Genomic DNA, 15,726 nt, shown 5'->3' on the forward strand with positions numbered 1-15,726 from the left:
GTGGGTGCCAGGAGTCTGAGCTCTGCTGTGTAGCCTGCTGTGCCCTCTTCCTGCTTTGCTCAGTTCCAAGTGTATACCACTTACTTCTATTGTATAATGAATTTTGCTGGGCCCATCTGACGTTATGACTGATGGATATGACAGGACCCAGTTCAAGAAGAGTAGTTCTGACCAGGTGCAGTAATGCACACCTGTAATTCCAGCACTATGGGAGGCCAAGGTGGGAGGATCCCTTGAGCCCAGGAGCTAGAGACCAGCCTGAGCAACATAGTGAGACTCTGTCTCTTTTTAAATTAAAAATTAGCCAGGCATGGTTGTGTGTGCCTGTAGTCCCAGCTACTCTGAAGGCTGAGGTGGGAGGATCACTTTAGCCCAGGAGGTCAAGGCTGCAGTGAGTGGTGACTATGCCACTGCACTTCAGCCTGGGTGAGAGAGTGAGGCCCCCATCTCAGGAAAAAAAAAAAAAAAAAAAGAGCAGTCTGATGTGTCATATGGGCAGGCATCCTGCTTCTATCACAGTTTCTGGCCCAGTACCATGTCTGGAGTTGTTTTTTTAAAAGGCACAAGTTTCAACAGCATATTGCATGGTTTTGATCCACGCTGGAAACTGAGAATGGTAAAACTGGGTTAATTTACCTCATGGGAGTCATCATAAGGATCACAGTAGATAAGGCTGGTGAAAGTATTATACCATCACAACATTATTATTGCAGAAAAGATTGTTACTTTGGATGTTGCTTGGAAATATATTCACGGTGAGCAGGGATTTAATTCTTTTTTATCCTAGCCTTTTGATGACTATGGTATTACTTATAAAAGGATTTTTAGCTCAAGTAAAACAAAAAAGCAACTTTAACAGTAGCTCTAGTTAAAGACATTGCTTAGAATCTAGGCCGGGCGCGGTGGCTCACACCTGTAATCCCAGTACTTTGGGAGGCTGAGGCAGGCAGAGCATGAGGTCAGGAGTTCAAGACCAGTCTGACCAACATGGTGAAACCCCGTCTCTACTAAAAATACAAAAATTGCTGGGCATGGTAGCACGCGCCTGTAATCCCAGCTACTCAGAAGGCTGAGGCAGGAGAATCACTTGAACCCAGGTGGCGGAGGTTGCAGTGAGCCGAGATTGCATCACTGCACTACAGCCTGGGCGACAGAATTAGACTCCATCTCAAAAACCAAACCAAACCAAACCAAACAAAACAAAAGAATCTATCTGCCTGGCCAGCCTGTAAGCAATCTATGTGGCAGGGTTTCTCATGTGTTTTTATGTCTTTGCTGGTGATGACGGTGGAAACAGCTGAATTTTAGTAGTTGCCCAAGGAGTCATACTTATATAAACCCTGCATCTTCCACCCCCACCCAACAGAAGTTGAGTACCCCCTCTTATCTTAAATAAATGGGTCACACCCAGGCTTTAGAAAGGAGTTGTTGTTTTTTTTTTAAATACACCTTTAATTGTATTAGCTGCATTGGTATCTGCTAAAGAAATGCTCCCTATTACAGCTTGATGGCAGATTGAGAAAGAGTGTGTAAGATGGGTCACATCTCCAAGCCAGCTGTGTAAGGTGGGGAGCAGAGAGAAGAGAGTCCACTTAATAATGATATTGGAGCTTGCTTTAAAAAGACAAATTAAGTGTTTTAGCATCTGTATCATGAACTGCATTTTGTAATTCAATTATTTAATACCTCTGTCCAAATTATCAGCAGTGCAGGAAGCCTCTCACCACTCCCACCAGCAGGTTAAGGGCCTTATCAGCATCCCCAGTATGGGAGTCAGATGATAATTCTCAACTGAGCACAACAATGTTGGGCCCCACTCTGAGTCTCCTGACTCACAGGCCCAGTTCCAGGGCTGTCATTCACCCAGCCTCACAATCCCCAGCTCTACTCTTTAAGTTTCCAGCCTAGGGGGGAGTTCCCCTCCAGGAGAGAGGAGTGGCAGAGTGGGTTTTCAGAATCCAAGGCCTGAGCAGTGACTGGCCCAGGGCCTATCTCTAGTCTTTGGCCATAGAGTGGCTGCGCTCCCATTCTTCCTCCAAATTAGTCTACCTACAGTGTTGCTGGAAGAAGGCACCTGCTGGGCACATTAGATGCTGTGCCTGGCCTAGTGCCTTTGTGTCCGAAAGGCAGAGCCAAACCATCCCAGGGGTCCAGCTCTCAAGGTGTGCAATCAGATGACCAGATGTGGCAGAAAACCAAAGGGTTCAGTAGCTGGGCACGTGCCTGGATGGATTTACATGGGGTGGAGCATTAGGCCTGGGTCCAGTCCTTCTGTGTTGGCTCTAATGCAGCACTTTCAGAATGGAGCTTGCTCTTCAGAAAACAGTATTTGTCAGAAGAATTTTCTTTCTTTTTCCTTCCTTCCCCATTCCTTTCCCTCCCCTTCCCTTCTTTCTTCCTTCCTTTTTTTCTTTTCTTTTTCTTTCTTTCCCTCCCTCTCTCCCTCCTAACCTTCCTTCCTTCCCTCCCCTCCCTTCCTCCCTTTTTTCTTTCCCTCTCTATCTTTCCTTTTCTTAATAAGTGATGAGGCTGGGCACGGTGGCTCACGCTTGTAATCCCAGAATTTTGGGAGGCAGAGGCGGGCTGATCATGAGGTCAGGAGTTTGAGATCAGTCTGGCCAACACAGTGAAACCCTGTCTTTATAAAAATATAAAAATTAGCTGGGCATGGTGGCAGGCTCCTGTAATCCCAGCTACTTGGGAGGCTGAGGCAGGGAATTGCTTGAAGCTGGGAGGCAGAAGTTGCAGTGAGCCAAGATCGTGCCACTGCACTCCAGCCTGGGCGACAGAGCTAGACACTGTCTCTAAATAAATAAATAAACAAACGATGAATGTTGGGCATGGTGGCTCATGCCTGTAATCCCAACACTTTGGGCCAACGCAGGTGGATCACCTGAGGTCAGGAGTTCAAGGCCAACCTGGCCAACATAGTGAAACCCCATCTTTACTAAAAATACAAAAATTATCCTGTAATCCTAGCTATTCGGGAGGCTGAAGCAGCAGGACTGCTTGAACCCAGGAGGTGGAGGTTTCAGAGAGCCAAAATCATGGCCACTGTACTTCAGCTGCCTGGGCAACAGAGTGAGACTCCATCTCAAAAATATAATAAAAATAAAAATAATAATAAGTGATGAAACTTTTGGAAGTTTGGTGACTTGGGCCCAGTGTCTTCATCTCAAAGCTTATATTCATGTGTGACCAATTAAATTGTCCAGAAATGCAAAGCAGTAATCACAGGGCCCCATCCTGAGTCTTCCACAGAGGTTAACTCTGGTCTATGACCCAGACTTCTTCCCTCTCCCTTCAGAATCAGCTACCTTCTTACCTCATAAAAACAGGGAGGGGTTATCATCCCTCCCCGTCACATGACCTTGCAAGGCTTCAGTAAGTGTCTTACCATGAGCCCACGTGTTGCAGCACTAGCAGAGCCAGCCTCACTTAACTGCCCTTCATTGCCAACATTAACTGCTGGGCTTCCTGGGTGCTTCAAACCAGCAGCATTCCCGGGTGCTTAAAATCAGAAGCATCTCAACATGTAGCACCAGGGCCACAGGCTGTGGCTGGAACTCTTGCGGTTGTGCCCTGTGGTCATTTTGCCAGTTATGAGTGAACCTCAAACAATCGAGAACTGGGGCTCTGTTCCAATAACGTCCCCAGTAACTTGTATGTTTCTCTTAACCTCATGAGTCTGCAGAAGCAGGCTGGCAAGTGTTCCAGAACAGGCCATCTCATGAGGTTTCCTGTACTTCCTGCCACTGCTGTCGCTGCTGCAAGGGGCACACATCCCCCAGAAAAGCCTTTCTCATGATAGGTTAGCATTTCTGCTGCCAGTTGTGGCAGAGGCCAGATGTGAAGGGCATGAAAAGGCAAAATAATGAAGAGGAAATATACCCTCCACTTTCTTGTTTTAGAACTTTTTTTCCTTTGTTTTGGTGGATTTTTTGGAGGAACGGGAATAGAAGAGGTGATGGCTTGAAAAATTAACGTGTAAGACCATGTAAAATTTGCAAAGAGGATCCACAGTGGGTTGGAAGAGGTCGTGTCATTGTGGAATTAGCCACAGGAGTGTGCAGCTCTTTCAGTCGTACACTAAAATGGCAGAAGTTTGAGCCACTCAAAACTAATATCCAAGTTATTTCCCGGCATTCACCTAGTTCCTCTTTCATGAAGTCTCTGTCCAGTTCATTGAGTGGTATTGTCTTATACTCAAGAGGAAATCACCAGGTTCGGGGCAGTAGGGAACATTGACAGACTGTGGTCACCACAGCCAGATGTTCCAAACTGTCTTGAAGGGCTGAGAAGCTTGTCATGTTCAATAATGTATCCCAGTGCCCAGAAAAGTGTTTGGTACCAAACTGGCACTCAAGACATGATAAATATCTCTTGATGATTGAATAAATGAATAGAGGTGATTTTGGCTGACGTTAAGATTAGATTTAGAGAAAAATAGTTATTTTATAGCAAAACAGATATAAATTACTTTATTGCCATAGAATAATCTCTGTCCCCTTTCTTTGTTCACTATCTTTATTAATCCATAAGTGAATCTCCCCTGCCATCCCCAATCATATACCCATGCTAAGTGCTTACCTTTTTTCTTCTGTACTCACCGATGGCAGATTTTTTTTAAAAAAAAGGTGGCAGCTTACACAACGAGCAGGGTGGTTGATGTTACATGACAAGGTCCCTGGCCTGTGTATCTTCTCCTCAAAGCCTCAGATGTTTATGCAGCCCAAGGTTAGAGGGAACCAGAAAGCTGTGGTCAGCCTGAAGTGACTTTGCCATGCCTGAAATGACCCATGAGCTAAGGGCCTATGGAGACTACAACAGTTGTGAGACTCCCACAGCAGTTCCAGATAACTTTTAAAGTTATCTAATCCAACTGCTCAGCCTCCCAAAGTGCTGGGATTACAGGCGCCAGCCACCACACCTGGCCATATCTGTATTCTTTATGCCGTATTAAGGTAGCAGCATCATTCTCAGTCCCGCCATGTTGTTACTACTGGTTTTCCTTGTATTGAGCTTTCCCCTAAATGTCCCCGTTGGGCTTCTGTGCTTGAGATCATGGATAGCCAGGACTTGCCATGTCTGCTGGGCCCAGTAAATCTGCAAAATCATGCCCTCCCACAGCCACATTGCAGTCACCAGACATTGTCCACCAAGTCTCTGGGAAATCCATAAGAATGGATTTGTATTATTATTATTATTATTATTTTTTTTTTTTTTTTGAGACGGAGTTTTGCTTTTGTTGCTCAGGCTGGAGTGCAATGGTGCGATCTCAGCTCATGGCAACCTCTGCCTCCTGGGTTCAAGTGATCCTCCTGCCTCAGCCTCTGGAATAGCTGGGATTACAGGCACACGCCACCACGCCCAGCTAATTTTGTATTTTGGGTAGAGACGGGGTTTCCCCATGTTGGTCAGGCTGGTCTCGCAACTCCCAACCTCAGGTGATCTGCCCGCATCAGCCTCCCAAAGTGCTGGGATTACAAGCGTGAGCCACTGCACCAGCCACATTTGCATTCTTATATGGAAATTGACTTTATTTTGTTACTTAAACTCTAGTATCACTACTGAACTCTCATGTCTGCCCTCTTGTTGGCCATTTTCTGTGGTCTCTTTGCTACTGCTAACAGTCTTCACAGAATCTGATTTTGTCCTTTTATCTTGGGATGTGTTCTCACACTTTAAATTCTAGATTTTGACCAGAGCAGAATATATACAAGACAAGCTTAGAATATCTTGTAGTGCCAGAAAGTAAGAAAGTACTCAAAAACAAAAACAAACAAACAAAAAAACACAAATAAACAAAACAAATACACATTGATGGGGCTATGTCAAAGAGACAGGAGGAAACTGAAAGTGCTCTCAATGTCCAAAGCTAGGACAATTTGAGCAAAAAAATAAAGTAGTATCAAAAGCAGAAAACCTGCTTATTCATGTAAACTGGCCGGGTGCAGTGGTTCATGCCTGTAATCCTAACACTTTGGGAGGCTGAGGTGGGGAAATCACTTCAGGCTGGGACTTCAAGACCAGCTGGGACAATATGGTGAAACCCTGTCTTTATTAAAAATACAAAAATTAGCCAGGCATGGTGGCACACACCTGTAATCTTAGCTACTCGGGAGGCTGAGGCACAAGAATCACTTGAACCTGGGAGGCAGAGGTTGCAGTGAGCTGAGATTGCACCACTGCACTCCGGCCTGGGTAACAGGGCAAGACTCTGTCTCTAAAGAAAAAAAGAAAGAAAGAAAAAGAAAAAAAAAAAAAAAGAAAGTAGAAAATCTGCTTATTCATACAAATGAATATCCTTTCTGTCACCTTCTTCCTTATCCTTGTTGGATTTACTCTGCCTTTGGCCAGAATTTTATCCTCTCTCATTGTTCATTATACAATGGAATACCAAACTCCTGTGGGGTTTTTGGTTGGGGTTTTGTCTATTTTTTGTTTTTATTGCATTTTCTTAGGCATCTTCTCTCTTTTCACATTCTGAGATGGACTTAGAAGGTTGATAGTGATAAGGGATAGGGAGAAAAGGTAAAACAGGCAAGAAGTATGTGAAATGCCTGGATGGAGTTTGACACTGTAGATAGCATGGCCAGGGAAGTCCCCACTGAGGGGAGCACTTTGAGTAAAGTGCAGGAGGAAGTGATGAAGCGAGCCATTTGGTTATCTAGGAACAAGCATGATGGACAGAAGAGCAAGCACAAAGGTCCCAAGGCAGGAGCAAGCCTGGCATGATCTAGAAATAGCAAAGTGTGGCCTGAGCCAAGTGACCAAGGAGGAAATCAGCAGGAGACTAAATCAGGGAGGTCACAGGGGGAGGAGCAGATCATGTAGATCATGGAATGGACTTTGTATTACCATGCTGGGGAGTGAGGAGATACTATTAGAAATTGTGTATGTTGGCCGGGCGCGGTGGCTCACGCCTGTAATCCAAGCACTTTGGGAGGCCGAGGCGGGCGGATCATGAGGTCAGGAGATGGAGACCATCCTGGCTAACACGGTGAAACCCTGTCTCTACTGAAAAATACAAAAAAACTAGCTGGGCGAGGTGGCGGGCGCCTGTAGTCCCAGCTACTCAGGAGGCTGAGGCAGGAGAATGGCGTGAACCCGGGAGGCGGAGGTTGCAGTGAGCGGAGATCGTGCCACTGCACTCCAGCCTGGGCAACAGAGCAAGACTCGATCTCAAAAAAAAAAAAAAAGAAAGAAATTGTGTATGTGAGTGTGTTTGTGAGGCTTGTACCTAGAATGATGAAGGAAAAGTGGATCCGGGCTAAATTTGCCAGACTAATAGTTATGGACTCTTCCTTTTAAGCAGAGAGCAAGGTCATTAAGGAGAAGAGAGAATGCATGTATGCAACAGTTGCCAAGCTATAATTTAGTTCTGTGCATGAGAATGTGTTGAATGTTTGTTGATTGGTTTATTGATAATTTCTAAAGTTTGCAGGTAGAGAAATAGATCCAGAAAATGGTCATGAGTAACCGGAAAAGTAGAGCCAGGTCTTCTGACTGATAGCTCTGTGGCATCTCTAGGCACCACTTTCTTTAGAAATTTGGCTCTGATGAAAATTTATACCAGACCAGTTAACTTGGAACTAGCATCAAAATTATCCAGAAGAGAGATTTTAAAATGCACATACCTCAGTCTATTCTTAGGAACTCCATGTAAGTTGGCTGGGGGAAGGACCCAGGTACACGTATTTTGAGAGCTCCCAGGTAATTCTGATGTGCACCCTGGTCAAGGAACCAATTGCAGACCTCTAAATCCATGGAATAATGTTTAATTTTAATGTCTTTAAGGCCCAAGTGTGTGGAGTATGTGAGAATCCCTATACCAGCTATTTATGAGCAATGGAAACAAATAGATCAAGGAAATACAAACAGGAAAGCCACTTGGCTGCCTTTAAGTACCATGATAAATAATGTCTGTTGTTCAAGCCATCCGATCTATGGTACATTTGTCACGACAGCCCAGACTAAGAGCATTTTGTATTCGCTTCATTCCTGGTACCACCCTGTGCCTAGCACTGTGTTTCCTTTTCCTTTCTCTTTAACACTTCTTATTTTACCTAGTTCTGGTTTACGTTATCTTTTGAATTAGTCACTTCAAATCTTTTTTTGGATGAAGGCATATGTACATACATACATGTATACATAAACAATGGTGAAAGAATGGAGGTACTGATGCCTCTTTCATGGGATCTTCAGGGCAGGACAGATCTTTGTCTATCGACTGGAATGGTTTCGGCTCAGATGAACTCAAAGCCTATCTATGACTATCTGCATCTTGCATTTTAGCATGTAGCTGTGGTTTTGGAAGGGATCACAGTTGATACTCATTTGAAGTAGTTATGTTCTGTAAAGCTTCTGTAAGCCCTGAATTTATGAATACCCAACCATTTTTGTTTTCTTTTGAGACAGAGTTGCCCAGGCTGGAGTGCAGTGGCATGATGTTGGCTCACTGCAACCTCTGATTCCCAGGTTCAAGCAATTCTCCTGCCTCAGCCTCCTGAGTAGCTGGGATTACAAGCATCCGCCACCACGCCTGGCTAATTTTTTGTATTTTTAGTAGAGACAGGGTTTCACCATGTTGGCCAGGCTGGTCTTGAACTCCTGACCTCAGGTGATCTACCTGCCTTGGCCTCCCAAAGTGCTGGGATTCCAGGTGTGAGCCACTGCACCAGGCCGGTCAAACCATTTTTCCCAGAGGAAATACGGTGTTTCTGCAAGCCACTGGCCACATTTTCATTAACTAATTAATAGATACCTTTGTTTTATGTGTGTTTATGTTTAAAGACACCTTATTTAATATATATTGTTGATTCATTAACATTGAACTCAGGGCCAACAGCACTATAACTCATGCCTGAACCAAGCTTAGCTAACACATGTATTTTCTCCACAAGGCATTTAGTCTTGTTGCACCAGATAGCAATTTAGCTCTAGGCTTGGGGGCCATTTTAACAGCACAATCACCAAAAGAAAGTGCAAAAATATGAAAAATGTAGCACTAAATAGACTGCAAAAGTGACACTTGTTTATAGTATGAGAGCTGGAACAAGAAGGCACAGGGTCACTTGTTCCATCTCAGCTTGAAACATGTATGTCCAGCTACTCAAATTTTTTTTTTTTTTTTTTTTTTTTTTTTTTTTTGAGACGGAGTCTCGCTCTGTGGCCCGGGCTGGAGTGCAGTGGCTGGATCTCAGCTCACTGCAAGCTCCGCCTCCCGGGTTCACGCCATTCTCCTGCCTCAGCCTCCCGAGTACCTGGGACTACAGGCGCCCGCCACCTCGCCTGGCTAGCTTTTGTATTTTTTAGTAGAGACGAGGTTTCACCGTGTTAGCCAGGATGGTCTCGATCTCCTGACCTCGTGATCCGCCGGTCTCGGCCTCCCAAAGTGCTGGGATTACAGGCTTGAGCCACCGCGCCCGGCCGCTACTCAAATATTTCTACCCTCTGCACATGCATCTGAATGATTAGGGAAGTGTCCTGAGCATAGATTTGGGGGCTACAAACAAATTTTAGTGAGTAAAATTTGCAAACACAGAATCTGTGAAAAATAGGAATTTACTACATTTTAAAAAATATTTTACCTTTAAAGTAGACCAGGGTAATCCCAGTATTGGGATGTAAGTCAGCAAGTCTGGGAGCTCTTTATCCATTTACTGAATGTAGGGGACCTTCGAGTGAGGTAATCCTGGAGGCATATTTCACATATACTCCAATGTGAAAAATGCAATCCATAATTCAAGTTTATATATACCAAGAAGCTGAGTGGTTCAGTCCTTGTACTACTGGTACATGGAGATTGTTTTCACGACTTGAAAGAAAGAGTCCATGTTATTGGGAACATTAGGCAAATGAATTAGGAGGCTTGTTTTTGAGTGGTTTCCCTAAGGCAGTTAAGGAACCAGAAGGTATAATCAAAGTGTTCAGCTGTATCAGAAATTTCTGGAAGCACTGTGGTTGAGAGGAGAGGCAAAACTTCCAGTCTCTTATCCAGAGAGGGCTCCCACTGTCCTCGGAATTTGGACCTCCCAAACAGCTGGCCTCTAAATGGCTGCCCAGATGGGATAGACCAGAGGAAAAAGGAGCAAAACTGGGCTCTTCGTAGTTTCTGCTTCTTCATTCCCCTTGGTCTGTGTTTGTGGCTTTCCACCACTTTCCTAGGTGTCACTCTTAGTTCTTCAGTCATACTTGGTGCCCCTTGCCCTTGATCCCCTGGCTGTCAAGTTCTGTCGGGCTCCAACTTGCATCTGTATTCACCTTCCCATGCTCACAGATACAAGCTTGATCTACGCCTTCACTAATGCTCTCTAACCCTATTGCAAAACATGCCTGATCATTTTCTCTGCCTTTACCTCAACTTCCTCCAAGATAACTTCTTCCTCAAAGAACCCCTTCCTAAAAAGCCTTCTGGGATTCCCTGTGTGTGACTTAAACTCAAACACCTCTGACTTCAAACTCCTCTACCTACATTCCTAGTTCTTTCCAAAGTGATCCCTCGCTTCTTCTAGTCCTACCTGTCACTGCTTTTCTACATGTGCTCATAAACTTTAGGCAAACTATTTTCTTTGCTGTTTTCAAAACATAACTAAATTTCCCAACCTCATGTCAGCAGTTATCCTGTACCTTCTACTAGATATACCCTCTTTCTATATCCATCATTTACAACTATGCCCAGGATTAATGACAGTTTCCCAGTTCCCCCACCTGCCAAACAGATGTGGTTTTCTGCTCCCCAAACCTCCACAGCACTTTACTTTTGCCTTACTAGGATTTTACATGTTTTGTTTTGCTGTAATTATTTTTGTCTATATCTTTCTTACCATTAATCCCTACTATAAGAGCCATAAAGTTTCCTTACCTGTAATTCCTTAAAAAAGGCCTTGCACAGAATAGGTGCTCAATAAATATTTATGAAACCTGAAGGGCATTTTAATTATCCCGTGGTAACTTGGCAATTTGGTAGCCACATCTTTAGAAAAAGAAAGAGGAAGAGAAGAGGGAATGCCAGCAGAATTTTGGGCTGGGCGCCGTGGTTCACGCCTGTAATCCCAACACTTTGGGAGGCTGAGATGGGCAGATGGCTCAAGCTCAGGAGTTTGAGACCAGCCTAAGCAACATGGTGAAATCCCATCCCTACAAAAAAATACAAAAACTGGCCAAGCCTGGTGGCTCACACCTGTAAACCCAACACTTTAGGAGGCCGAGGCAGGTGGATCACGAGGTCAGGAGATTGAGACCATCCTGGCCAACATGGTGAAACCCCATCTCTACTAAGAAATATAAAAATTGTCTGGGTGTGGTGGTGTGCACCTGTAATCCCAGCTACTCAGGAGGCTGAGGTAGGAGAATCGCTTGAACCCAGGAGGCGGAGGTTGCAGTAAGCTGAGATTGCGCCACTGCACTCCAGCCTGATGACAGGGCAAGATTCTGTCTCAAAAAAACAAACAAACAAAAAATACACACACACACACACACACACACACACACACATCAGCCAGGTTGGTGGTGCCTGTCTGTAATCCCAGCTACTTACGGGGCTGAGGCAGGAGGATTGCTTGAGCTGAGGAGGTCAAGTCTGAAGTGAGCCGTGATGATGCCACTGCACTGCACTCCAGCCTGGGTGACAAAGTGAGACCCTGTCTTAAAAAAAGAAAGAAAATACAGATGTGGTAGGAAATTGTTTTCAGTTATCTGGAAAAAAGTTGCATGCCTCATTTTCTTTTTTAAAAAAACAGAACTTCTCTAAATTCTTATCTTCGATACAGAATTGAAGAAGCAATCAAGGAACTGCTATTTCAGACTTAATTTTGATCAACAAGTAAGGAGGCATCAGGATTACAAAGATGAGGGAAACTTTAGGGAAAATATAACGATGACAGCCAAAACTCCCATGTGCCAAAAAGTAAATTGTGAGTTATGAACAACCAACTTCTGAAGCTGATTCAACAAAGTTAACTGAGCATCTATTTTGTAGCAGGCACTATTCAATAACTAGGAATACTGCAAAGTTCCTATCCTCATGGAACCTGCTGTTTATTGGAGGAGGGGGTAATAAAAAGCAAATATGCAAACAAATATGCCATGCAATTTCCGTTAGTGATAAGTGTTATTGAAAAATAAAGAAGACTCTTGGGAGAAATGGTTGATTCTAGGACTAGGGTAGGATATTTACAAGATAAGCTTAAAACACAGTGCCAGAAAGTAAGAAAGTAAACTTTCTTACTCAAAATGGAGAAACAAAACAAAGAAATAAAACAGCCCCACATTGACGGGAGTATGTCAAAGGAGACACAGCAGCAAACTGAAAGAGCTCCCAGGGCCAAAGCTGGAACAACTCGAGCAGGAAAGTAAATACAGTAGCATTGAATTATAACCCAAGTACAGAAAAAATAACCACGAGTCCACACTGGCACACGTAAATGACTGAATAAATAAATAAATAATGGGAGAGAAGACAGAAACCTTCCAGGCAGAGAAATTCCAAACACATGGGGATAATCCACTCTCAAGGAGATGGAGCTTAATTCCCCATCCTTTAAGTGTGAGCTGTGCAGGGTGACTTCCTCCAAAAAGGGACAGTATGAAAATGGGTTGGGCGGGGGCAGTAACTTGAATAACTTTAGAGAAACAGGACAAAGACTAGCTCAGACAGATGATCAAGGTCAACATCAACAGTGATAAGTCATGTCGATAGGATGTACCCTTGATATGATATGATGAGAATGGCACTTTCCCTGTGAAAAGTTTAGTTTCCTCACTAAAACATGTAACTCCAATCTAACCATGAGAAAAATATCAGACAAATCCCAATATAGAGACAATCTATAAAATACCCAATTAGTACTCTTCAAAACTGCCAAGGTCATAAAACACAAGGAAAGTCTGAGAAACTGCGGCAGTTAAGAGGTGCTTAAGGAGACAGCAGTTACATCTCATGTGGTACCCTGGATAGAATCCTGGAACAGAAAGTGATACTAGGTTAAACCTAAGGAAATCTGGATATAAAGTGTAGACTTTCATTAGTAACAATGTATGAATATTTGTTCATTAATTATAACAAATGTATTATACCAAAATAAGATGTCAATAATTGGAAGAACTCAATGTGAGGCATATAGGAACTCTGTACTATTCTTTTTAATTTTTTTTTTATAAATCAAGAGCTATTCCTAAAAAATAAGTTTATTTTAAAAATAAATAAAGCAAGCTCGGGAGATAGTGGCAAGGATGGACAGCTGCTATTTCGGTGGTCAGGGGAGATCTGTCTGAAGTAGAAACATTTGCACAGAGACCTAAATAAAATGAGGCTAAGCCATGAGTCTTTCTGGAGGAATAATATTGCAGGCAGAGAGATGAGCAGGTACTAAGGTGCTGCTGCAGGATGGTGCTGGCAGGGGGGTGCTGGTAGGGGGGTGCTGGTGGGGGGCGCTGCTGCAGGGGGTGCTGGCAGCGGGGTGCTGCTGCTAGGGGGTGCTGCTCCAGGGAGGCGTCACTTCAGAGGGGTGCTACTGCAGGGGAATTGCTACTATGGAGGGTCCTGGTGCAGAGGGGCTGCTGCAGCAGGGGTTTGCTGCTGCAGAGGGGTGTTGCTATGCTCTTAGCCTGTCAAAGGAGCAGCAAAGATGCCAATGTGTATGGAAGAGGCTGAGTGGTAGGAAATGGGTCAGAGAGGTACTAGGGCGGGATGCTGCAGTCCTTTAGGCCATGCAAATGTGAATTCTTTTGTGGGTGAAGCACAAGGCAGGTTGGCATAGAGTGCACTCCAGAGCTAATCTGTGGAGGTCTTATCCTGACTCTTCCACGTGGGAGCTGTAAGACCTCGGGACAGTCATACACCCTCTCTGACAGGTGGACGTATAACAGCTGTAGGATGTAGATCATGCTACAGCTGGCCTCACAGGAGTATTGTGAAGACTGACTATCTGTAAAGCACTAACATCCTTTGGCACATAATAAGCGCTGTATAAGTAAGTATTTAGCTATTATTGTGTGGAAAGCCCCTGGCAAGGTTAAGCTGAAGAGTGCCACTGGCTTAGATTACTCCTGTGAAGGCTCTCTTTGTGCTCACTGGGGAGAACAGATTGGAAAGAGGCAAGAGCAGAGGCCAGAGATCGGTGGCAGAGGCCAGAATGGCAGTGGCTTCAATGTGGCAGGGATGGTCATGATGGGGCTTCTGGATGAATTCTGAAAGCAGATTTGCCATGATTTGCTAATGGACAGGATAAAGGGTATAAGCAAAGGGGAGGAGCAAGGTTTTTTCCAGAATTGAGCTTGAGTAACTGAGCAAATGGTGGTTTTATTGATATGGGGAGCACCAAGGGAGGAGGATTTTGCTTGATTGGTTATTTTGTTTTGTTTTCTTTTGTTTTTTTGTTTTAGTCTGGAGAAGTATTAAGACATATTAAGAGAGGAAAGTTCAAGTTAAATAAGAAGCTCTCAAAAGTTCGATTCTGACAATATCGTTACAAAGGATTCCAAAATGGGAGAAAAGAGGACAGCATCTGAAGATGTTTATTCAGTTACAGGGTTTGTTATTTAATGAGCTCAGATTATTCCTGTAAGGCAAAAAGAGATAAAGTGGTGTGGAGCTATACCTACACATTGTACCAATATCAATTTCCTGGGTTTGCTATTGTACTATAGCTAAGTAAGATATAACTGTTGGGGAAAACTGAGGGAGGGATACTCCAGACCTCTGCGTACTATCTTTCCAACTTCCTGAAAATCTATCATTATTTCAAAACGAAAGGTTTTTTAAATTACTCTTGTTAGGGAGAAGGAAATAACAGCAGATCATTTAGAGGTTTTTGCTGACTAAAAGAAAGTATGAATTAATATTGTGATGTTGTTGACAAACTAATGCTTACATGGCTAGAGTTAGTGGAAGTGTAAAATTCCACAGAGGGACCAGAGAAGAATGACTTCATTGTGCACAGGTCAATCCACTTCTGAAGTGGTAAGTTCATCTCTGGGTGCCTTCATCACTTTCAGGTTGACAAGCACACTGAATGACAACTAAACAAGACATTCAGAACTGGGCAATGCTGTCACATTAGAAGTCATTGAAGGAGGTGAAGAATTTAGCCAAGAAAATTGCAGACGCCCACAAGACATAACAACTGTCTTTAAACACTTGAGAAACTATCATTTGAGAATCAAATTTAGATGAATCTTTGACATCCCTTTAGGTGCACTTTCTTTTTACAAAATGCCAGAAGTATTTCTTAAAGAACATTTAGCTGCATTAAAACCTCTGATTTTTAAAACAACTGAAGCAGAATAAACCTGGAACTTCAAAATGTTTTCCCAGCTGAAACCTAACTCTTATCCGTTTGGTTTGAAATTGACTCATTAACTTTAAGGAGGATGTACCTTCTTACCACCACCTTCAACCATATCCTCCAGCAATGATCTCAAGAGCTATTAGGATAGATCTGTGACTTGTACTTAGGGGTTAGACATCTGTCAGCCCTTGAGATGGGACCAAGAAAAAGTTTTAATCAAATATTTGCCTTGACTGACAAGGAGGAGGGTATAGCACTTTTTCTATTTTCCATTTGTTCTATAGAGTGAAAGGAAAATGGATTTAATACTGCAAAGTTAATATTACTACTTCTTCATATAAATTTTATTATATACTGCAATGAAGGTTAGACAAAATTTTAAAACAAATGATTTGACACTTTGCTATAGCAAGAAGCTATAAAAGTATGATAA

This window comes from Rhinopithecus bieti, unplaced genomic scaffold (genome assembly GCF_001698545.2).
Source record: "Rhinopithecus bieti isolate Rb0 unplaced genomic scaffold, ASM169854v2 scaffold_27006, whole genome shotgun sequence".
Taxonomy (NCBI): domain Eukaryota; kingdom Metazoa; phylum Chordata; class Mammalia; order Primates; family Cercopithecidae; genus Rhinopithecus; species Rhinopithecus bieti.